Source organism: Triticum aestivum, chromosome 6B (assembly GCF_018294505.1).
Source record: "Triticum aestivum cultivar Chinese Spring chromosome 6B, IWGSC CS RefSeq v2.1, whole genome shotgun sequence".
Classification (NCBI taxonomy): domain Eukaryota; kingdom Viridiplantae; phylum Streptophyta; class Magnoliopsida; order Poales; family Poaceae; genus Triticum; species Triticum aestivum.
In genome coordinates, this window is record NC_057810.1 from 681,331,044 (window position 1) to 681,357,263 (window position 26,220).

At 45.0% G+C, this 26,220-nt stretch overlaps 1 pseudogene; it reads left to right on the forward strand.

The window, feature by feature from the left end:
* Positions 1–1,291: 1,291 nt before the first annotated feature.
* The window catches only part of LOC123139600 (uncharacterized), a 42,845-nt pseudogene continuing 17,916 nt past the window's right edge, over positions 1,292–26,220 (forward strand).

The window sequence follows — 26,220 nt, forward strand, 5'->3', positions numbered from 1 at the left end:
GGTGTATGCTTAGTGACATCCAATATGTCGCCGTATGTAGGGTGTATGGACACGGAATAAGTGTCGGCGTAGGTGCAGACGTGTCAAGCCACTGAAGCTTGGAATTTTTTCTTGTAGGGTGTAGTGACATCCAATTTATATATGTTGAAACAAGGTTCAAGTTGTGAAATTGTGTGAACAATTCCCGAATGGTTCTGAAACAATGTGGGAAAAAGTGAACATGGATGAACTAACTGCAATAGTTCTGAAACTTGTCAGAGAACATACTGATACTAAAACGGAATTAGTAAAAATTGGTGAAACCATTGAAGTTTGTATGTCAGAAATTGAGAAAATTATGAAACCCTTCTGAACAATTCTGGAACCGTTCTGAAAATGTATGTAAAATTCTGAGAAAAAAATGAAACTAGTCTGAAACCATTTTGAAACCAAAATGGATTTTCAGAAGTTTACTTGGAAACTTTGCGAATCAAAGGTTTTGTGGTGGGGGGGGGGGGGCGAGGTCATAGGGGTAATATGTACAACTTGCCTGAACACGATGCATTTTGTTTGCAGATCCAAGCGATCAAGATATGCAACAAAGTATGCCAATGGATCAGGGATCTACAAGACAGGGCGTTCATAAATGGAGAAAGCACCATTGCCTGGTGATATTTTGTCTTGTATGTAAATTCGTACTATTACTTTTGTTTTGTTTCTTTCATCAAATATTTTTTCATGATTCATCATGCACTTATCATGCCGACACAGGCAATACCATCACTCTTGGGGAGATGTCTGAGGTCCGTCTCTCTCGGTAAAATTATCACAAATGTAAATGTGCCCCTTTTTTATTCACGATGATCATTATCCAGGACAAGTTAAGGCTAATACTTGCTTTCTATGTGTATCTTGTTGATGCGATCAGGCGCCATTTCTTTTTTCTATGTATGCTTGGTCAGTAACCTTTTTTTTTTTGCGAATGATCCGTAACCTTTTAATTCTCAATGGAATCCAAATTACGTCATACATATAGGTTTGGAGTAACTGTTTCTTTTTTGGTTCCTTTCTGTATGTTCAATCAATTCAGAAAATTTCAGTCTAAAACCAGTAGTACGTACAAAACTTTTTCATAGTAGCTGGCACCTTGGTTTCTTTTGTACTAATAGTGTATGATTGGCGCCAGAGACAAGTCTGAAAATACAGCAATTTCAAGTAGCTTCGACGAGTAGAAAAAATGTGGGTCGCACCACCGCGGCACCGGCCCGGCCACCAGCAGAGGCCGCGCCTCCATCACTGCCTTCAGTAGCCGATGCCACTGCGGCAGTGGCGTCTTGCCCGCCAGCTGCTTGAGCGCCGCCTCGCTCCTGTCGTTGATGATGATGGCTGCAGAGCTGACCTCAAGGGAAGTGGGGTGATCGACGCCGGCGGGGAGAAGAAAGGGAGGCTCGCACCCGAGTTGCTGCTGCTCGATGTCACCGTGGCCGGCAGCTGGCGGGTCAGCAGCAGGTTTTGACGGAGCTCATCGGCTGTGCATACCTGTTAAAGTACGCAACGGTTAACATTGTAACTGTACTGTACTTATAACATTGTAATGGAATTACTTCCCTCCGTTTGTCTCTGCACACTTGTCAAAGTACACATCTCTCAGGTTCAAAAAAAAAAATACACATCTCTCGATTGTCTTGGCAAAGGTTCAGAAAACTGACTGTTTTTATCTTGTTTCTGAACCGTGGTCATGGCAATTCAAGAATTTTATAGTTGCTTGAATTTGCTTCTCTTGTTATTTAATTCTCAACGTGTTTGCTTGATGGTGGCTTTCTGCATTGTCCTACTCCTACAGGATATCCCTGACGACGATAGGGAACGATTTAACCAAAAGCAAATCATTGCAATCGCAACAGGTAAACACCATAATCTGTCGGTCTTACAGATGAAGAGGAAGAAAGCACGGACCTCATTTGGTGTGTGTGGTCTGAAACATAATCATCGAACTTTCTTTTCGTACTGATTGCAGGCTATAGGCGCTGGGCTGACCGATTCCCAAGTGTTAGAAAATGTTGGGCATCAGCACGTATTATCTGTCTGATTGTCTCTGCCGTTGAGCACTGAACTATTACCATGTACTGCATGTATGTTCAGTGTAAGAAAAATGCATCCGTTCCGTGTTCGTAACATGGTTGCTTTGTTTCACATGTGCACATGTGTTGATAAGTTATGAAAATTCCTGTCTAACGCAAAACACGCTGTGAAGAAATGGTTAGCAGATCTAATCTCCAGGCTTAATGCGCTCAATGACGCCTCAACCTTAAATGCTGCACAAGCAGCCAAAAGAACCTGATATTCCTTTGACATCCAAACACTGAAGCTATAAGAACAAAAGGGTGCAATGCTTGGAGATCTCAACCAAAGATACAAGCAATGAAAAGAGATTATGAATCGAAGCTACTGACATATACGCAAGAACTCTGGTAAATTCCTAACACATATCTCGCATTACCAAAACAGGTCTAGAACATCTGAAGCATAAGGATTGTCGCGAGGAAATGGGAGGTGCACCTCTCACTATAAAAAAAATACACTTCCATGATGATACGTGTTTGTCACAGTAGAACACGTTTTCTGTCATGCATGTACATCCATGATGATTTTATGACAGAATCAAGATAGTCATACCTGTGCTGTCGTATAAGTGTTCCATGACATTACCAAAATTATCATCACGGAAGTGTCCACTTCCATGACGATAAATCACGCGTCACAGAAGTGTTTTCGTCGAGGGTGACCGACACGTGGCATCCACCGTAACGGAACGTCGTTAAGCTATCGGGTCCGGTTTTGGATCCGATAACCCGTTAACAGCCCCGACCAATGAGGATTTTTCACGTGTAAAATCATCATTGGCTGGAGAAAACACGTGTCGGCTCACCATTGGGACAGATGTCATCCACTCATTGGACCGAAGGTGCCTATATTACGTTGACACGTGGCACGGCCCAACAGAGGCCCATTCCTGTGAAAAGGTCGGCCCGTTTGACTTGGTCAAAAGGTGGCCGGCCGGCCCACGGAAAGCCTGTTAACGGCCTGTTCGCCTATAGCCCATTTACAGCCCGCTAACCCAGAGCCCGTTATGACCTCTCTGAATTAGGCCCAGTAGCGTCATCTGGACCGTCCAATATGATTCCAGTCCGTTTTAACTTCTGGCCCATGTGTGGCCCATGACTTCTTTCGGCCCATATGAGGCCCTTTATAACTCTTGGCCCATTAACGGCCCGTTGTGAAACTGGCCCGTAAAGAACAGTGTATCACTTTATACCCATTAACGTCCTGTTATTTCATTGGGCCGTTTCCAGGCTAAGTTATCTTTCGGCCTTCTCAGGGCCCATTGGTTCTTGGGCTCATTTGCAGCATTTGGTTACATACGACCCGTTACTGTCATTTTCTGCTTGTGGGTCTAATTCAGCCCGTCATTGCAGTCGGCCCGTTTGTGGACCGTTAATATGTTGGGCCGTTTTCATGTCAAAAAAAACCGTTGGGCTGTTTTCATAGAGTAATCAAATACGGCCCGTTATGGTCCACGAACAGTACGGCTCATGATTGGCGAAATAACGATACGCCCCGTAGAAGGCCCATGGATCCTACGGCCTGTATGAGGCCCATGGATCGTACGGCCCATAGAAGGCCAGTGGATCGCACAGCCCGTAGAAGGCCCATGGACCCTACGGCCCATAGAAAGCCCATGAATCCTAAGGCCCATAGAAGGCCCGTATAGAAGGCCAATGGATCATACGGCCCGTCACTAGTAGAAAAGGGGGCAATGGTCCAGGCCGGGTCAGCCCATTAGTCCCGGTTCAATCCAGAACCGGGACCATTGGGGGCACTGGACCCGGTTCGTGAGCCCCGGGGGGCGGCCGGGCCACGTGGGCCATTGGTCCCGGTTCGGCTGGACCTATTGGTTCCGGTTGGTGGGACGAACCGGGACCAATGCGCCTTGCTCCTGGCCCATCACCAGTGGTACTGGTTGGTGGAGTGAACCGGGACCAAAGGCTGCCCTTTAGTCCCGGTTCGTGGCACGAACCGGGACCAATTAGTTGCCTATATCTACCCCTCGCCCGCGAGCAGAGCACTCCCAGTGCTCTGTTTTTCGTGGCCGGCGAGAGGAGAGCTTTGTGGTGCTCTAGCTCACTTCCTATGCACACGAGGTGTTCGATGGAATGCCCGAGCCACACTACTTAAGCTTTCTCCTCTCCAAGCTCGACCTCCAAGCTCCATTTTCCTCAATATTTGTCTAGGTTTAGCGGTCCATCACGTCCCGTCCCCGTCTTCACCATCGTCGATCGCCCGCGCCGATCTCGTCGCCGGCACCACCGTGGTGAGCCTCTTGTTCTTATCTTCTTTCTGAAAGGAAAAAAATCTTACTTGTATATTTATGTAGATACTTGTATAATTTTCTTACTTTTATTTTTGCATCTTATATAGTGCGATGGTTTTGGTATCCGCCCCCGTCGGCCCTCGTCCTGTCTATGATTCAGATGTGGTATATATTATCTTTTCATAACTATTGGTTCATTTATTGTTTATGACAATTATGCCGACCAAGGTGACATAGATTTTATTTATCTAGGAGGTTGTTGAACCGGAAATTCCAACCGACCCTATTATCGAGAGGTTAAATTTAGTTGAAGAAGAAAACAATTTGTTGAAGGAAAAAATTAGAAAAATTGAGGAGGAGAAGATGATATTGGAGTTGCATGTTGCGGATGTCGTCGATGATCACAAGATCAAGATGGATGCAATGCGCTTGAAATTAGAAAGATTAGAAAATATGCCATTCATACCGAGGCTTGGTATCATTATGCCGTTGGATCAGTTGTTACATTGGTTGCGATTATGATCGCATTTGTTTTCGCATTGAAATGTTTTACATAGTTTCAGTGTATGGTTTAATTAATTTAGATGCTCTGCAGAGCTTTATGTTGTTAGATGAGAACTATGTATGTACTTTGGTTTTAATGTGATGATGAACTTCTATTAATTTGGTCACTTAATTATCTATTCATGATGTTCTGTAATGATTTTTGACACACTTAATTATATATAATGCACGCAGATGCCGGCAATGGATGTATGGTTCAAGACACACCTCCAAGTACATTAAGGGCGTGCATGATTTTCTCTAAGTGGCTGAGGCAAACAAGCAGAATGGTTTTATGTGTTGTCCATGCCCTATATGTGGAAATACGAAGTCTTACTCTAACCGAAAAATCCTCCACACCCACCTGCTTTACAAGGGTTTCATGCCACACTATAATATTTGGACGAGGCACGGAGAAATAGGGGTTATGATGGAAGACGGCGAAGAAGAAGAGTACGATGACAACTATGTGCCCCCTGAATACGGTGATGCTACTGAAGATCAAGAGGAACCAGACGATGTGCACGATGATGCTGCAACGGGCGAAGCTGCTGAAGATCAAGAGGAACCAGACGATGTGCCCAATGATGATGATCTCCGCCGGGTCATTGTCGATACAAGGATGCAATGCGAAAGTCAAAAGGAGAAGCTGAAGTTCGATCGCATGTTAGAGGACCACAAAAAAGGGTTGTACCCCAATTGCGAAGATGGCAACACAAAGCTCGGTACCGTACTGGAATTGCTGCAGTGGAAGGCAAAGAATGCTGTGCCTGACAAAGGATTTGAGAAGCTACTGAAAATATTGAAGAAGAAGCTTCCAAAGGATAACGAATTGCCCGACAGTACATACGCAGCAAAGAAGGTCGTATGCCCTCTAGGATTGGAGGTGCAGAAGATACATGCATGCCCTAATGAGTGCATCCTCTTTCGCGGTGCGTACAAGGATCTGAACGCATGCCCGGTATGCGGTGCATTATTGTATGAGATCAGACGAGATGACCCTGGTGATGTTGACGGCGAGCCCCCCAGGAAGAGGGTTCCTGCGAAGGTGATGTGGTATGCTCCTATAATACCACGGTTGAAACGTCTATTCAGAAACAGAGAGCATGCCAAGTTGATGCGATGGCACAGTGAGGACCGTAAGAAAGACGGGAAGTTGAGATCACCTGCTGACGGGTCGCAGTGGAGAAAAATCGAGAGAAAGTACTGGGATGAGTTTGCAAGTGAGCCAAGGAACGTATGGTTTGCTTTAAGCGCGGATGGCATTAATCCTTTCGGGGAGCAGAGCAGCAATCACAGCACCTGGCCCGTGACTCTATGTATGTATAACCTTCCTCCTTGGATGTGCATGAAGCGGAAGTTCATTATGATGCCAGTTCTCATCCAAGGCCCTAAGCAACCCGGCAACGACATTGATGTGTACCTAAGGCCATTAGTTGAAGAACTTTTACAGCTGTGGAATGGAAACGGTGTACGTACGTGGGATGAGCACAAACAGGAGGAATTTAACCTAAAGGCGTTGCTATTCGTGACCATCAACGATTGGCCCGCTCTCAGTAACCTTTCAGGACAGACAAACAAGGGATACCACGCATGCACGCACTATTTACTTGACACCGATAGTATATACCTGGCAAGCTGCAGGAAGAATGTGTACCTGGGCCATCATCGATTTCTTCCGACCAACCATCAATGTCGAAAGAAAGTCAAGCATTTCAAAGGCGAGGCAGATCACCGGAAGAAGCCCGCCGTGCGTACCGGTGATCACGTACTTGCTATGGTCAATGATTTACACGTAATCTTTGGAAAGGGTCCCGACGCACTAGCTGTTCCGAGTGACGCTGGGGGACATGCACCCATGTGGAAGAAGAAATCTATATTTTGGGACCTACCCTACTGGAAAGACCTAGAGGTCCGCTCTTCGATCAACGTGATGCACGTGACGAAGAACCTTTGCGTGAATCTGCTAGGCTTCATGGGCGTGTATCGGAAGACAAAAGATACAGCTGAGGCACGGGAGGACCTACAACGTTTGCATGAAAAAGACGGCATGCCTCCAAAGCAGTATGAAGGTCCTGCCAGCTATGCTCTTACCAAAGAAGAGAAGGAAATCTTGTTTGAATGTCTGCTTAGTATGAAGGTCCCGACTAGCTTCTCGTCTAATATAAAAGGAATAATAAATATGGTAGAGAAAAAGTTTCAAAACCTAAAGTCTCATGACTGCCACGTGATTATGACGGAATTGCTTCCGGTTGCATTGAGGGGGCTTCTACCGGAAAACCTCCGATTAGCCATTGTGAAGCTATGTGCATTCCTCAATGCAATCTCTCAGAAGGTGATCGATCCAGAAATCATACCAAGGCTAAGGAGTGATGTGGTGCAATGTCTTGTCAGTTTCGAGCTGGTGTTCCCACCATCCTTCTTCAATATCATGACGCACGTCCTAGTTCATCTAGTTGACGAGATTGTCATTCTGGGCCCCGTATTTCTACACAATATGTACCCCTTTGAGAGGTTCATGGGAGTCCTAAAGAAATATGTCCATAACCGCGCTAGGCCAGAAGGAAGCATCTCCATGGGCCATCAAACAGAGGATGTCATCGGGTTTTGTGTTGACTTCATTCCTGGCCTTAAGAAGATAGGTCTCCCTAAATCGCGGTATGAGGGGAGACTGACTGGAAAAGGCACGCTTGGAAGGGACTCAATAATATGCAGGGACGGATATTCTTGGTCTCAAGCACACTACACAGTTCTACAGAACTCTACCTTGGTGACCCCGTATGTCGATGAACACAAGAACAGTCTGCGCTCCAAACACCCGGAGCAGTGCGACGACTGGATTACATGTGAACACATCAGGACTTTCAGCAGTTGGTTGGAAGCACGTATCAGAGGTGACAACACTGTTTGTGATGAGCTGTACTAGTTGTCCAGGGGACCATCTTTGACTGTATTGATTTGGAAAGGATACGAGATAAACGGGAATACATTTTACACGATTGACCAAGATCAAAAGAGCACCAACCAAAACAGCGGTGTCCGCTTTGATGCAACAACCGAGAGGGGAAAGGACACATATTATGGTTACATAGTGGACATATGGGAACTTGACTACGGACATGATTTTAAGGTCCCTTTGTTTAAGTGCAAATGGGTCAATCTGTCAGGAGGCGGGGTACAGGTAGACCCACAGTACGGAATGACAATAATGGATCTGAAAAATCTTGGGTACACTGCCGAACCGTTCGTCCTAGCCAATGATGTGGCACAGGTTATCTATGTGAAGGACATGTCTACCAGACCGAGAAAGAGAAAAGATAAGGAAGCGAATACATCATACGATGAGCCAAAGCGCCACATAGTTCTTTCAACAAAAAGGGACATCGTGGGAGTGGAGGACAAGACAGACATGCCTAAAGATTATGAAAAGTTTCATGAAATTCCTCCCTTCAAAGTCAAGGCTGACCCCAGCATCCTGATAAACGATGAAGATTATCCATGGTTACGGCGCAATAAGAAAATGACACAAGCGAAGAAAAAGTGAAGACTTTCTCCCGCAACTATTATGATGATACCATGCCAACTTTGTAACTGACGAGTATGATACCATTATCCGTTTTGTACATGCACATGCTATGTGGGTCAATTTATGATACCATGCCAACTTTCAACTTTTTCAGAGTTCATTTGAAATGCTTTAATGTCTTATGGTTCGTCCCTCGTAATAATTAAAAATAGCAACAATAAGTATTTTGTTGTAAGTAGAAACAAAATAAAATAAATAAAGCAAGAAAGAAAACAAAAAACAAAAAAAGTGTTTTCAAATTTGAAAACTAATGGCACTAACAGAAAGTTTATAATTTTCCTAAAACTAAAAGCAAAAACAATTAAAAAATAAAGAAAAAAACAAATGAAAATAAATAATGCAGAAAACAAAACAAAAAAAACAACAATAAGTATTTTGTTGTAAGTAGAAACAAAATAAAATAAATAAAGCAAGAAAGAAAACAAAAAAAAAGTGTTTTCAAATTTGAAAACTAATGGCGCTAACAGAAAGTTTATAATTTTCCTAAAATTAAAAGAAAAAACAATTAAAAAATAAAGCAAAAAACAAAAGAAAATAAATAATGCAGAAAACAAAAGAAAAAAACTGGAAAAAAATTAAATATAGCAACAATAAGTAAAGAAAACAAAAAAACAAAAAAATGCCTCCTACTGGCCCCCCACGGCCTGAATACGACATGAAACCCTACTATGGGCCAGGATTCAGGCCCGCAGTAGGCCCAGAAGGCCCATCAGGCAAAGCAATAGCAGGTAGGCCCAAAAGCCTGCGGTGGAGAGGAGCTTGAGAGGGATGCGGCAGTGGGGCTTATAGACCACGGCGTGCCCGTCTCAACTAGCGAGGTGGGACTAAACTTTGGCCCCGAGGCGGGCATCACAGATGCCTTTGGTCCCGGTTGGTGGCACCAACCGGGACTAAAGGGGGAGGCATTAGTCCCGGTTGGTGCCACCAACCGGGACCAAAGGCCGCCGGTTCCCGCCCTTTGGGCTGCCGAAAAAGAGGACTTTGGTCCCGGTTGGTGGCACCAACCGGGACCAAAGGGTGCATTAGTCCCGGTTGGTGGCACCAACCGGGACTAAAGGGTTTGCTATATAAGCAAACACTTAGCAGTTTCCGGCCAAATCGCCCACTTCTCCCCCGACGCGCCCCTGCTCCTCGTCGTCGCCGTCGTCGCCCGACGCCCCTGCTCCACCTTGCCGTCGCCGCCGCCACCGACGCCGTCAGGCTGCTCGCCTGCCTCGTCGCCGCCGCCCCCTGTGAGCACAGCCTGCTCCCGCGCCCCTCCCGTCCCGCGCCCCTGCGCGGCCACCGCGCGCCGCCCCTGTCCCTGCACGGCCGCCGCGCCGCCGCCCCTGCCCTGCGCGGCCGCCGCGCGCCGCCCCTGTCCTGCGCGGCCGCCGCGCGCCGCCCCTGCCCTGCGTGGCCACCGCGCCGCCGCCCCTGTCCTGCGCGGCCGCCCCGCCGCCCGCCGCCCCTGCAATTTCCATAGCAATTTTTTGCATTTTTTGTGTATATGTGTTTGTATGTGTATATATATATGTGTACATGTTCATAGTATTTTTTTCATAAGTGTATTTTTTTTGTTCATTGCATTTTTTTCATATATATAATGTATATATGTGTGTGGTAGCTATATATATGATGAATGGATGTGGCTATATATATATGTATGTATGAATATAATGTTCATAGCATTTTTTGTTTATATATGTTTTTTCATATATGTATTAATTTTTTATTTAGGTTGTTAGTAGATATCGATTTTAGGTTAGTGCATTTTAGGTTAGTGTAGAGGAGAAATTTAAAGTAAAATAAGGAAAAGGAAGAAAAGAGGAAGAAGGAAGAAGGAAGAAAGAAGAAGAAAAAGAATGAGAGGAAAAAGGAAAATAAGAAGATGAAGAAGAGGAGAGGAAGAAGAGGAGAAATAAATAAGAAGAGGAAAAAAGAAGAAAAAAAGAGGAGAAGAAGAAAGGAATAGAGGAGAAGAAGAAAAAATAGAAATTCTATTTTTTCTTCTTCTCCTCTATTCCTTTCTTCTTCTCCTCTTTTTTTTCTTCTTCTTCTTCCTTCTTCCTTCTTCCTCTTTTCTTCCTTTTCCTTAATTATTTTCCTTTCTCGTCGTTGTCGCATCGTTGTCGATATAACCCCCTCGAGATAACTTCAGGATGAGGGGCGGTCGATATATATACCCCCCTCGGTCCTCTCGCTCGACCAAAACTCTCGAGGACACCCAAACCCTAGAGAGAAAACAATGTTGGTCTCCTACCCCCTCCCGCCGCGCCCCGACCCGACAAATTAACTCTCTCGAGGCCACCCAAATTTACCAAGTTAAAAGAGCGTTGTCGTCAAGGCCACCCCAAAGCTTTGAAGCGTTGTTTTGTCGAGGCGACCCCAAACCCTAGAGAAGCAGCGTCGAGGCCACTAACATGATTCCTTATTGTGATTAGCTGGCTAGTTCTACGTTTGCCACTAATATATATATATATATATATATATATATATATATATATATATATATATATATATCCATCTGTACCATGTTTGAATAATAATTGACATGTTGTAAATATTTACAGAAACTATGGAGCACTGCCGAGACGAAGAAACAGAAGCGATATTGAGGGACATAATCGCAAATGGAAGGGATGAAGTTGCGTCATTTCTCCTCGACACCGTTGGTCAGCTGGAAGAACAGGGTGAAGAAGAGGGCTATGTTCATGATGGCTTTGGCCCATTAATGCCGGTACAAGAACAGGACTATGTTCATGATGGCTCCGGTGACACAATGGAGGTACAAGAAGGAGACCGTGCTGACTGCTCCGGTGACCGAACCGAGCCCGGCCAGGTATATATATATTAGTTAAGCCCGTGCTGACTAGTTAATTGATGCTCCATTGTTTTGGTATATGTACACATATTAATTACTCTCGTCTTTCTTCCTTATAATTTCTAGCCCTCCGGATCGAGCACAACTTCGGTAAGGAGACGAGGCCCGAAGAAAAAGTTGAGCTCGGATGAAAAGTTTGAGATCATAGAAATCGCGCCCGACAGCGAACCGATTGAACCCATCCGGACAAGGAAGGCATTTTCTGCTCAGTGCGGGGTTCTTGTTAGGGAGAAGATCCCGATCAGCATCCAGCAATGGTATAAGCCTAAGGAGGAAGACCCTGAGGTGTCTTATGTCAATGATATGCAGAAAGAATATCTTTGGACTGAGCTGAAGGCAAATTTCACCCTACCGCCAGAGGAGGATCCGGAGAAGCCAGTTAAAGAGGAATTAATCAAGTCTTGTGCTCTTAAGCAGATGGCAACCCTAATGAGGAGGTGGAGAAAAGAGCTGAACCAGTTTGTCAAAAATAAAAAGACACCAGAATTCATCGGCAAATATGAGAAGATCAAAGATCACTGGCCCGCATTTGTGGCCCACAAGACATCGCAAAAGAGTAAGAAGATGTCGGAGACAAACAAGAAAAATGCTGCGAAGAAGACGCTTCACCATCACACGGGGTCAGGTGGCTACCTGCAAGCCCGACCTAAGTGGTCCAAGGCTGAGAATGATCTGCTTGAAAAAGGGATCGAACCAGAGACAATGAGATGGCCAGACCGTTGCCGGACTTGGTTCTTCGGGTCTGGCAGAACCTTAGACCCTGTAACAGGGTTTTGCCAGTGGACGGACAAGCAACTGGAAATACCAGTCAAGAACCTTCGACACTATATCGATGCAGCGCAGCGAGGGACGTTCCTTCCAAATAGGGAGAAGGACGAGCTCACAATGGCCCTTGGGAATCCTGAGCACCCTGGACGGACACGAGGCACGCCAGGCTCCATTCCATGGAAGGTTGGTTTTTCGGACGCAGGGGGTTACAAAACCCACGAGAGGAGGAAGAAACTAGAGCAGGACCAACTGCAGGCGCTGCACGAAAGGGTAATGGGGCTAGAGGATCGAGAAGAGGAACGAGAAGCAGCAGATCGCAGCAAACGACCTGCCGAAGCTTCCCCCGAAGCTACCCCGCCATATCAGCGGAGAAGCAGCGTGGCTTCCACCGAGCTGCTTCAGCCGGAGCATGTCTTGACGGCTCCTGCCAGCTATCCCGTGGATGGTATCACGGAGTCTCAAAATTGCCACATTATGGCGTGATGGATGAATTTGAAGGTCAAGGCGGCTGTTGGCCAAGTTTATCCTAGTGGACCCGGACAACTTATCACTGCCAGCCGATTCCAAAAGGATATGCTAAGGTGATGGTGGATTAAATAACGGAGGGATTTGAGGACCTCGTGCTTGACCACCCTACCGGTGAAGGGGAGACTAGGCTGGGTTCTGCTCTGAAGACTCCATGCCTATGGAAGAAGAAGCTCATCAACCTTCCGAACTGGATGCCTCCGCCTCCTCCTCCTGCTCCGGCGAGTCAGGGCACTCCGCCTCCTCCACCGCCTCCTCCTCCGACGAGTGACGATCAGGGCACGCGTGGCGGCACTCCGGCTCCTTCTCCGGCGCATGGCGGCACTCCGCCTCCTTCTCCGCCTACGCCGGCGCTCCCGAGCAGCCAGCAGCATCCTCCTTCTCCGCCTCGCCAGCAAGGGCGGAAGAGACCCGCCGCCGCCCCAGCTGCTCCGGCGTGTCGTACTCCTTCTCCTCCGCCTCGTAAGCAAGCACGAAATAAGATAGACGCCGCAGCTGCTCCGTCTGCTCCGGCGTCTAGCAGCACAACCAGAGGCGGGAGGCAATACAAATACGGTCCATCTCTCAAGCCTCTAGAGAAGTTACCATACGAGAGGTCCGAGGAGGAAAACGATACGATTGTGCGAACCCACGTGAAGGGGTTCTTTGAAGGGGTGAAAGCAAAGAGACATCCACCTCCGGAGGAGAAGGTAGATCCGGTGAAAGCAAAGCGCACTATCGATGCCCTGAGGAAACCACCAAAGTCTCCGCTGAGAACCAACTATGAGCGCATTACCAAACAGACATATCTCCAAGCCCAGCGGTCGGGAACTACTGTCAGTGCTAAAAGGTCAAAAGAACGAGCAAAGGGGAAAAAATTGCCCAGCTTGGCGAACAAGGACAGCAATCGTGCCCCCCGCTCAATGTGTCTAATGCTCTGGGGACGGTGGCCGGTTATGGCAATCTTGATGATTACCTGCCTGACGATGCACTTCCTGATTTCTTGGAGGTGGACGAACACAGATACGAGTACGGGAAGCCTCTCATCAAAGATGAAAAATCTCTGACAACAACGATGGAAGATTCCATAATTGGTACATGGAAACCTGCAGAGAGTCTGAGGGTACGAATGCTTTGTATCTGCATATTAAAGAGGAGCACGGTCTCGTTGCAAATGATCTGTTGACTGTTCCATTTGATGAGTTCTTCGCGTTCTTCAATCAAAAGGCCCTCGATAAACTAATGGTCTTTTGCTACTGTCTGTAAGTACTATTTCTGTCATTAAGTCACTATATATAGCTCGGCTCTTTCATTTCATGTATTTATAATTAATTATCCTCAATATATTATGCAGATTGAAGATCGTCGAGTGCAAAAAACAAGTAATTTATGATATTGGGTTCATTAACACAAATATCATAGATGAATTTCTGGTTAAAAAGGACATCAAAGAGGCCGAGGACAACGTGCTACAATCATTGATAAAAAATCTAAACAAAGATACCATACTCTTTCCTTACAACGGCAAGTGAGTGTTACTGTCGTGTGCATATTCGGTTTCCCTTATTACTCAAGCAAGGTTATAGTAATGTAATTGATGAGTTATGCATGCATGCACAGGTACCACTATATTCTTCTGGAGATTAAGCTTGAGCGTGGACTAGTAACCGTCTTAGACTCGAGATGGAAAGATCCCAAATCCTATGCGGACATGACTGAAATGCTCAGCAAGTAAGTTCAATCGATCATTATCGCATCATATCGGCAACTTTTTGTTCATTTCCTGATATCTCAAGTAATAATAATTATTTTCTTTGTCTTGCAGGGTTTGGAAACAGTTCACCGCAGAAGCTCCGGGATTGCCGAAGGAGCTATGATATACATACCCGAAAGTAAGTACTACTGGCTAGCTAGTTGCGCGCATCTCCCGTTGATTCTATAGCTATACTTTCATCAATGCCATTTATAATGCTTCATTATCAGTTTGATTTACCTCTATTTCTCGTAAAGTGCTTGTGGCAGGAAGAAGGGAATGATTTCTGTGGATACTACGTGTGCGAGTTCATCCACAACGCGACTTTGAAAAACAAGCGGGGCTACTCTCAAAGACAATATGAAGTGCGTAAGCAATAATATTCACAATTTCATTTTATTACACCATCATTTCTGTTGAGTTTCATTCATATATATATATATATATATATATGTATTAATTAACCCCCTTCTTCAAATTAGACGTGGCAGATGCGGAATGAACTCCTAGAACCAGATCGCATGAAAGCAATTCAAGAGGAATTGGCGGGATTCTTTCTTGACCACATCATCAATAAAGCCAGAGAATACCATGTGGAAATTGATTTCAATTGCTAGGGGATTGTAATTATAAGAGATCTTATACATATTGTACATGCATGTATGTAGCCAGTAGCGTCAGATACATGATATACGAAAACTTGTTGTTCGACCAATCTCTCAGAGAAGGAGAGAGGTCGATCGATCACTTCTCTCGGTATATGCATGAACTTCTGTACTGAATGGTTCTCTCGATCACTTAAGTATATATAGTACATAGAGTCGACCAAGCATGGACATAAGAGAGGACACTTCTCTCTATTAATTAGCTAGCTAACACAATATATGAAACACGTAAATTAACCCCCCAAAACCCCCAATCCCCCCCCTCCTTTCAAAAAAAATAACAAAAACCCCAACCACTGGAATGCTGACGCGTGGATGCTTTTTGGTCCCGGTTGGTGCCACCAACCGGGACCAAAAGACCCCTGACTGGGCTCGACGCATAGGGCCACGTGGAGGCACATTGGTCCCGGTTCTTGTTTGAACCGGGACTAATGGGTGGAGGTATTACTAACGGCCCATTAGTCCCGGTTCATGAACCGGGACTAAAGGCCCTTACGAACCGGGACTATTAGGTGTTTTTCTACTAGTGCGTATAGAAGGCCAATGGATCCTACGGCCGGAAGAAGGCCCATGGAACATATGGCCTGTAGGAGGCCCATGGTTACAATAGTCCGTGTGTTGCCATGATTATTTTGGCCTAGTTACTCAAAAATAGGCTATTGTGGCCACTAGAAAAACACAGCAAAAGAACTGCAGTGACTACAAGCAAACAACTAAACAAGATAATAAGGAAATAAATAAGCAAGCAATAAACGCTAGCCTATTACCGCTATTACACATATTACATCCACTGGGCATCAAAGTTCGCCACGAGTGCAAATATAGGGAACAAAGCAGCATATTACATACACTGGCCGTCAAAATTGGCCACCAGTGCAAATAAACGCTGCAGCAAAACAAGAGGATAATTGAAACAACTTCAGAAGAGCTCAAGAAAAGTTATCCTGGGTATCCACCATGCTGGCAATAAGCTTAGCAAGCTTATTAGCTTTGTCCTGTTTGGCGCTAAAATCCTCCAACGCCTGTTGTTGCACCAGAAAGTATGCATCTGAATGATCCAGGGACTTCCGCAGTCCTTCCGCTTCTTGTCGCAGCACAGCTGATCGATGTCTTTCAGCTTGTAGTTGAGACTCAAGAAACCGAAGTGATTCAGACAGTGAGTTTGAATAGCTTGTGCAAGCGGTAGTGGCCAGTAGCTCGAACACTAAACCAAGACATGACTTTGGGGTTGTCTCGCTTTCTTCATGATAGTCTTCCTTAGCTGTTTTATCAGCTTTGTTGGAGACCAACAAGGATGTGTCACTATCCTGAACCTTATCTGCATTACTTCCTTTACCATTGCTTAATAAGGCACCCTTCCCCAATATTCTGTCAGCATTCTAAAAGAAGAAACAAGCAGACACATAACAAGTTTAGCATGTACTAGTATATGAAACTCATTTTGGTGAACCAGTTCATTAGTAAGGTGACAGGATTAGAGTACCAAGTCTTCTATTGCCAAGTACTAGTACATAATAAAAGCATCAAACAAACATATATCTATGTCCTGTGGTCACTGCATTGTCTTGCCAAATCAAAATAGAGACACGGTTCAAATCATATCAGTTCAAGACAAAGCAACAGTGAAAGAATACAAAGCGTGGGAAACTACACGGCACAACAAGATTTCAGATGGGTACCATGGGTCTACATATACAACAACACTATTGGCTCTGTTGTGATGCTAGTAATGTGCATGATATGAAAGTCAACTGTATACACAATTGAAATTGAAATCAATAGAGCTATTGATAAGAGCAAACCTGTTAAAGAAACATGTGTGAACATACCTGTTGTGCCATTGGAGTTTCGATTGGATCCTTCAATTTAAAAATAAGTTTGTATGAGTAATACAGTGATACAAGAGCAAAGCAATCATAGTTAAAAAAGGCGCACCTAAGCGAGCGCTTAAGCGCGCCTAGGCTCTAGGCGTTGGCAAAACGCATTGTGCATAACTACGCTTAATCCGTGCATAGCTGCGCATAAGCATGTGCTTTGGTCAGTAAAGCGCAAGGCGGTGGCAAAACGCACAATTAATGTCTAGCGCTTTTTTGAACTATGATAGCAATGGAATCTTAAATTAGAACAGTTGTTCTTCAGGTTTAGGCACTTGTTCTACATGAACAGAGTACAGTAAGACGCAAGAATATAATACTTAAGAATAGAAAATGAGCTCATAGACCTTACCACATTCTTGGTTCGGGACCAGTACAGAACAAGGCGTTCCCAGTCATCGTCCAGTAAATGTGTCTCAGGAGAACGTAAGGGAATTTTATGAGTTTCTTAGCCGGTGAAGTACGTTTTCTTCAGGTAATTCCGATACTGCCACCAAGCATTCTTGAAGATAGCAGAGGTATTAGCACAGGTTACCTCATCCTGAGTTTCCAAACCGGTCCTTCTCTATAGAGAAAAATGGGAAAATTTGTTGTATTATAACCATCATGGAGGTAGGATGTATGGGACGAAGCAAAGTAATTGACATGAATAACATTACTTACACATAACTCCTGGACAAACACCTGCAACTGGCATTTTCCTTCATCTTCAGTATAATATTTCCAAGATGGGAAGATACGCACATACGATTTAACAACATCAAATGCGATAGATGCTAAACTACGACTAGCTGGTTGTGCTTCCTCCACAGGAATAGGCATACTAACTGGTGGAGTTGGGGTTCGACGTGATAGTACTGGCCCTTTGGGCACTGGAGCTGCCTTACTAACTGCTCTTGTTTGGGAGCTCTGTGGTGGAGATGGTGTTGTGTCAACGGGAACTGGGTTACTATCGGCTGGGGTTGGGGTTAGATTGGGTGAAGCTGGTTCTCTGTCCATCACAGTAGGGGTACAATCTGTGAGAGTTTGGGTTATGTGTGGTAGGGATGGTTCTTGTGCATGTACAACCGGGGTGGTATCTCCACATGGAGGTAGCACTGTTTTATTTGAAGACCGTGTTTTTAGTCCTCTAGATACTGGCATCACCCGCTCCAATTCAAATGGCTGATAAACAGGAAATATAGTTGAATGTACAGACATTGTATGAGAAACAGATGCAATAGATAGTGTGGAAAAAAGAGGGCATGAAATAGTTGACATGTATATTGTTTAACTAAAACGGATAGCATGACATAATTTCACATATATGATGTCTATCTAAACTGGATAGCATAGCGCATAACATAATTCAAAGATATGATGAATAACTAAACAGGATCGCATGACATAATTCACCTACATGTTATCTAGGTAATCAAGATCGCATCATTTAATTCACATATGTGATTTATATGCTAAACAGAGGGCATTCGATATGATGTCTGAACTAAGAACATGGTGTTGAATATTGTGTATATGATGTCTAAACTATGCAATGCAAGACACCATATGCATGATATGAGCAGTATAACCATGCCAAGTTAGAGCATACACCTCGGTGGGGGAATAGGACTGGTCATCTGTCTCTGAATCCATCTCTGAGGAGCTATCGGCACCCAACAAGAGATCTGCTTCGACAGGTAGCACTGTCTGCTCTGAAGGCCTTGTTTTCACTCCAGATTTTTCCATCTCCCACCCAAATGGCCGATTCACAGGAAGAGTAGTTTAATGTACAAACATTGTCGACAAATGGAAATGTAATGAAGAAAAGGATGGGCAAGATATCATTCAAATATATGATGCCTGGTTAAACAGGATGGCATTGCACATTTTGCATATATTATGGCTGGCTAAAAGACATGAGACTGCATAATTCCCATATATGATATAGAAACTAAACAGGTGGCATTATAGAACATGTCTAAACTAAGCAGATGACATATATGATGTCAAAAGTAGGCACTGCAAGGCAACATATGCATGATATGACTAACATCATCATGCCAAGGTAGAGCAAACAGCTTGGGGGTAAATAGGAGTGGTCAGCGGCGTCTGAATCCGCCTCAGAACAGATACCTTCCTCTGGATTACAATCTGGAGAGGGGTGGGGAGGGTTTTCCATTGAACCCACCATGGAGCGATGTCTGCATGACATTGTATTGCAGCGCAAGACTCTTCTCTTTTTCTCTACATGTTTAGCATGACTGTGTACAATATCTGACATGCATACGAAAAAAATATGGTGAGATTATGTGAGGAGAGCATCCAGAAATTTAGAGTGATGGTAACAACCAGTGGATGGATCCAAAAATAATGAGAGCAGGCTGATGATTGCTTTAATTTAATAAAAAGATAGATGATGATTGCTTTACTATTTGTTTCCCACCCAAGATGAACAACATAGGCATACCCTAGGTGAACCAGAACTATTCATTGTTGTCTCGATATGTGCCCCGCAACTAACTTAGAACTCAAATTTGAACATTAATTTGGACCTGACTTGGGAGTCTAAGAGCTGAACAGGACGATAAAGTAGCAGGTAATTTTAAGCAATGCATAACATAAGCAGAAACAAAAAGAGTGCAACCTCTCTTGTGGATCCGTGTACTCCTCAGGTTCATCTGCTGAGTCAATGATGGTGATGGATCGTTCTGTCGTTGGAGCAGCTTCGGTGAGCCGTAAGACATCAAGGCTGAAGCAGCACAAGACAGACATCGTCAATCTCAAGTGGGATTCTAATAGCATCTCCAATAGATGATGTAAAATAGATGTAAAATTTACATCACCAAAAACCACCTGACTACAAAAGATGAGGTAAAAACTGTTGAATCTGAACTTAACTGTCGAAACTGAAATTTACTGCGAAATCTGAATGCTACTGTCGAAACTGAACGCAATGGTAGCAGAGAGGCACTTGACATGTAGTTTAGGGAGGGCCTGCAGTTCATCTTCAACCTACACCCCCCCTGAGCCGCCAGCCACCACCGGTCGAACCGCCGGCCCCGGCGCCACCTCGCCGCCCCGAAACAACTCCTCACCGCCGCCCCGGCCAGCCCTCTAGGCCCCCCATCCCCCACCCTGAACCCTAAGATAGATAGTGGGGTACCTCTCCGGCGAGCCCCCGTCCCCGCTGTGGGTGGTTCTTCCTTAACTCCGGCGAGCCCCCCCCCCCCCAACCCCTGAAAATCGACTGGCCCAAAGTCGATTCAGTCGACTGAAGTATGGCTAAATCGGAGTAGAGCAGCAGCACGAGCAAGGGGGAGAGCAGCAGCAGCAGTTGGGCGAGCGAGCGATCGAGCGAGAGCCAGAGCAGCAGCAGCAGCGCGAGCGAGTGAGCGAGAGCCGGAGCAGCAGCAGCAGATCCGGCTGGTATGGACGCTGCCGCCGAAGGGGCCTCGCACTGGGGGAGAGCCGTCATGGAGATGTCGCCCGCGGCGCCGGCTTCAAGGTAGCCGCTCCATGGGGGTGCGGGATGGAGCACCGTCGGTGCCGGGAGGTCGAGTTAAGGAGAAGGTGCGATGCGATGAGTGTACAACCTCTTTGGTGGCGCCGAGTAGGCCTCGGCTTCATCCGAGGAGTCGGTAAGGATGTTGCGGTTCCGGTGGAGCGGGTTAAGGCGGCGCTATGGGGATGGAGCAGCCACGATAGACGAGGCGATCGTCGGAGCAGCTCCTTGGAGGTGGAGTACGGGGCGGCTGAACTGACGGGACGACGAGATGGACGACAGATCCTCATCCGGGGAGGTGGACGAGGGACGTTGAGCTGTTGTGGTGGACGACATCGTCGGGGAAGAGGCTCTGGCTGGGCAGCGGTGAGGTGGCGGACGGAGGAGGGTGGGGTTTCGCGGCTGGAGCGGAGAGGTTATGCCGGCCTGCGATTTCGAATGGCGAAAAGGGGGCGATGGGAGGGGGTGAACCATGACTTAGGGACGCGCTTGTCCAAAATTTAGGGTGTGTTACAAAAGTACCCCCCACCAATTTGAACTAGTATCCCTTTCATCTCAGGGTTAGAAGGGGGATTTCGCGTGTCGGCATTTGGCAGCTGGAGGGAATTTTCGCGCGCGTTGTAATTTCGGGATAGCAAGGCGCGGGTTGTGAAGGCGCCAGTTTTGGGAGCATGATATCTGAATATTCGGGATATAACAAGGCGCGGGTTGAGTTTTAGGGACAAGTCTAATGTGTACTAATATTGTACTTGTACGTACCAAATCAATTCGCACTTCCCTCAACCAAAAAGAAAATAGAAAAAATAAAACTATTCACACCACACAAAGAGAGTGTCTTGCCCCGTTTTACTATACAAATGCTATTCAAAGCTACTCCCTCCTTCCATCTATATAGGGCCTAATGCGTTTTTCGATGCTAACTTTGACCAAATATTAGAGCAATAATATATGACATGCAACTTACACAAAGCACACCGTTAAATTCGTCTGTGAAAGGTTCTTTCAATGATATAATTTTCATATTGTTCATGTCATGTACTATTAATCTTGTCAATAGTCAAAGGCGGTCTTTAAAAATCGCATTACGCCCTATATAGATGGAAGGAGGGAGTATGAATCCATGTTATGTCCAATTAAATTTTTTCGCTTGCTGTATAATGCATGTAACGAGCTACTCATACCAACATTTTAGTGCATTCCAAATGTCTATACTACCGCTGCAATTCGAACCAAATTTGAATTTGTTTCTCTATTTCAATAAGAATCTACAATCATGATTGTTGCCAACTTCAACCATCATTCATGTATTACCTTAATAACACACCACATGATTACTATAGAGATAGATATGAACTATGTGTACTACATGAACTCAAATTCTATTTTTTGAATACACTTGATGTTGATTCCAAATAATAGTACATTTGATGTACTAACTATATATTCATAATTTAAACCATGTTCCATACGTACACCGTGTTTATCACACAAAGTATAGTGCCCCGCCCCCTACATTATGACAAGTATTTAGACCTGAGCTGCAAAACCACACATTAGCCCAAATTATAATCAATGTTCTATATATTATACGTAGTACTAGCAAGATGCCCATGCGTTCCACGGAAGATCAACATGATCAAGGGGCCTAATTTGCAAATATGGAGAGGGGTGTGGGTATCTTTTTTCAAAATTGCCATAGTTTCCTTCCTATCCAGCAGATATAAATCGGACTGTCTATATTGCAGGATGGCAGGCACACCATCATCAACAACTCCGTTTTTTATAAGAAGTAGAGATAAAATATATTATATGTAGTATAACATGTTTATAACCACACCATGTGTATCACCGTTATATGTAATCACACATGCGTCGGCTTAAAACACTATGATAAATTCTGCAAATATCTGAATTCGCTTTTTATAGTGAAGTATGATCTCTATTCGTCTTTTATGCCCACACAATCCTCTTATCTTTGTAGCTAGCGCTAACTTTCTCTCGTGCATGCACACACCCGCATCCCTCTCACCCTCCCACATCATTCTCTAGCTCCATCGCGCAAATTCGTCTTTTCACTTTAGGTCTTTCACCCACGGTGTGTGTAGGCCCCCCAGCTCCTTCTTTACGGCACACATTGATCGATATGCCTCTCTAGCCAGGTGTGCCTAGCACAAACACAAGCTTCCCCTCTTCTCTTATCACCGTCGATGCCTCACTCCCACCACTCTTTTCATCGATCTTGTACTCACACACTCCTTCCCCCCTCGATATAGTATGCCTCTCGTCCCACCTCCTAGATGCATCCCTCTCTCTCTATCCTTCTCCACGTGCCTCATTTGCTTCTAACACACACATGCATGTATACCGATCGATCTCCCAACATATACCTAGATCGACTTTAACTATCCCCTCCCCCATCGATTAACGTACCTCACAAGTCATGTCTCTCCTTTCTCTAACAAAGGTGATTGATCTTCCTATGTAGTTACGTCTGCTTACCACAGCCATATCGTCCTCCCTCATCATTCGTGCATGCCTCCTGACTCGTCTCTCGCACGCACGTGCATAGACAAGCAGCCATCTCCTCTCTTATTGATATTGCGCACGTGCCCTCCGTTTGTCTAGCAAGCCTATCCCACCATTTGTTAGAAGCAACTCCACTACCACCCCCTCCAACACTCTAGCTCTGTCTCTCTCCCAACCTTATTCCTCTCCTACACATATGCATGGATGCCGATCGATCTCCCTTAATACATGAGGTAGATCGATCTCCTTACACTACTAGGGAAAAGCCTAGCAGTAGCGCGGGTTTTAGGTATATTAGTAGCGTGGGTGCCCGCGCTACTGATACGACGCTACAACTAATAGGTAGTAGTAGCGCGGGCTACTACTACGTCCGTTAGTAGTAGCATGGGTAAAAACTCGCGCTACTACTAATCTCTGGAATTTTTTTTGAATTTTTTCGATTTTTTTCCCAAATTTTCAAAATTTTGAATTATTTTAACCTCTAATCTCTAATCACCCCTCACCGCTGCTCAATTTAATCTCTAATCTCTAATCACCCCTCATCATTCCAAATCATCTAACTTCCCGGACGGTCACCCATCCTCTCACTACTCCAGCCTAAGCACGCTTAACTTCCGGGTTCTATTCTCCCTTGTTTCCAAGCCTGCACTTGTTGTTTTCCTGACAATAGTAAGATGTCAATCCTATTAACCCTCAAGAGTTTAGCTTGAGCATGAAGTCACACATTTCACTGTTTGAGTTTGAATCTATTGTTCTAAAAAACAATAATTATTTAGTAACACTAATATTTCTTGAATAAGTAGTTTGACCATTGTTTGACCACAGTTTGACCAGATTTGACCAAAATTCCAAAAAGCTGAAATAATTATTTAGTAACACTAATATTCTTGAATAATTATTTAGTAACACTAACACTTCTTGAATAAGTAGTTTGACCACAGTTTGACCAGATTTGACCAAAATTCAAAAAAACTGAAATTTTAGCATAACTTTTTTTCCTTTTAGAATTTTAGGATTCTAAAAATTTGCAAATGGGCCATAGGCTGTCAAAATTGGATGCGGATTTTTGTGCTGAACGTTTTGATATATTATATGTTTTTTTCTGACATCGTATGCAAAAGTTATAGCCGTTTTACATGTTCCCTACATTTTTTACAAAACATGTCAAAATTTAAGTTTTAAAATTTTCCTAAGTAGTACATGTAGTAACATAACTACATCTCGAAGGATTTTAATTTTTGAAGTTTTTATCATTTTCTTTTGCTTTTTACAAAACTGAAAAGGCGATCCACCGGGGGGGAGTTTTTAAAAACCTAGTACTTAGTAGTAGCGCGGGGTTTTACCCCTCGCTACTACTATGGCATGTCCCCGAGGGGCACGGTTGAGACCGCTTAGTAGTAGCAAGGGGTAAAAACCCGCGCTACTACTATCAACTTAGTAGTAGCGCGGGTTTATGACCCTCGCTACTACTATGGCATGGCCCAGGGGCACGGTAGAGACCACTTAGTAGTAGCGAGGGTTAAAAACCAACGCTACTGCTATCAACTTAGTAGTGGTGAGGGTTAAAAACCCACTCTACTACTATGGCATGTCCCGGGGGGCACGGTAGAGACCGCTTAGTAGTAGCGAGGGTTAAAAACCCGCGCTACTGCTATCAACTTAGTAGTAGCGAGGTTTAAAAACCTGCGCTACTAGTAAGTAGCAGTAGCGAGGGTTATAAACCCGCGCTGCTTGTATGTGTCTGTGTATAAGCTTTTCCCTAGTAGTGTTAATACATGAGTTAGGCCTCTCTCCTCCTCCACACATATACCAGCCATTGTACCTTTATAGTTAATTAGGCCTCCCTCTCCCCCCACCACACACCGATAGTCGAGCGTTGTAGGGAGGTATCCATACCACAGAGACAAACTGCACATGTCCCCTCTCACCTTCCAGTAGGCCAACCACTCTATATATTTGACGTGGGGACACACAAATTCGATGGCACTCTTTATCGATCACGCGCGCACACACACACATCATCCCTCTCTTCGATCCTATGGACACCTCAAGCCGATGATACCTCCACTCTCTTCTCGTGGATCGCCCCCTCCTATATATATGATATATCCAGGATTCTATTTCACACACATTGCATATGTTACATTTTTTGGTTGACCCCCCCACCCACCCATAAAAAAACTCTCACGAACCCAACACATTATATCTCTCTAGGTTTGTATCTTTCTCACACAACCCCACGTAGGTGGTGTACGTACACAAGAAGAGAATAGGTGCACCATGCACGTACTCATGCTTCGTGCCGAGCCACACCCACGCGGGTACACGGTGGAGCTCATTTCTTTATGAAATGGCAGCCCACGTGCTAATTTGAACGCGTGTAGCGGTTGTTTACCTAGGGAGGTCGTGGTACCACGCGTGCACGAAACAAAGTTCGACTTGACGTGTTGGCGCGTTATTTTTAAATAAAGTTATAGCGCTCAATGGCACGTACACAGAATATAAAACGATTTTTATGGAGAAAACGGTAGTCCGCTCCACTATATACAATGGAGACTGCCTTCCTGGTATGTCTCTCTTCAGAGTATCTCACACAAGGCTGCGGTGGCCTCTCTCTCTATCACCGTTGGTCAGTGATCTGGCCGCATCCCGTCCGCCGGGGGAAAGAGAGGAAGTGCATCGTTTCTCTGTTCGACGACGCCGAGGCAGCATGTCCTGATCTGCGGTACACGCCATTCTCTCTGACCAAGCTCCAGCGTGGTAGGGCCTATGCCACCTGCTCGCTACCGCAGTACGCCTGCTACCGCTCACCTAGTTAGATCCCATCGACCTCCAGGTATCCCCTCCGGCCTTGCTCCACTACCCGTCTTCCCACGTCGCTGCATGTGGATCTTCCATAGTTCTTTGCCCAAAAAGTAGCTTGTCCGGCGTACTTTCCATACTGCAATCTCGTCCTCACACCGTTTTAGACAAACACAACCATGTTGTTATCTTCCCTTAGGACAAGGAATATGCTTCTTTTTTGTCGTCGCATGTGTCATCAACTGTTATTGGCCAGTAATTGTTTCCTTTCTACCTCTTTTTTGCAAACAGGGCTATACATTTCACCTCGTTGCTATTGCGACCTTTTGGTGAACTGCACAAATCATTTTTTCTTAAGAGTGTTTTGTGCAGTTGTACTAAAATGTCACACGGGCAATGTCTCTCCATTTCAGTGCGACTGCACAAAGGGAGATTGGTTTTGCTCTATCCTCCTCATCCAACTCCGAGCCTAATCTTCTCCAACTAGTTAGTCTTAAGAGA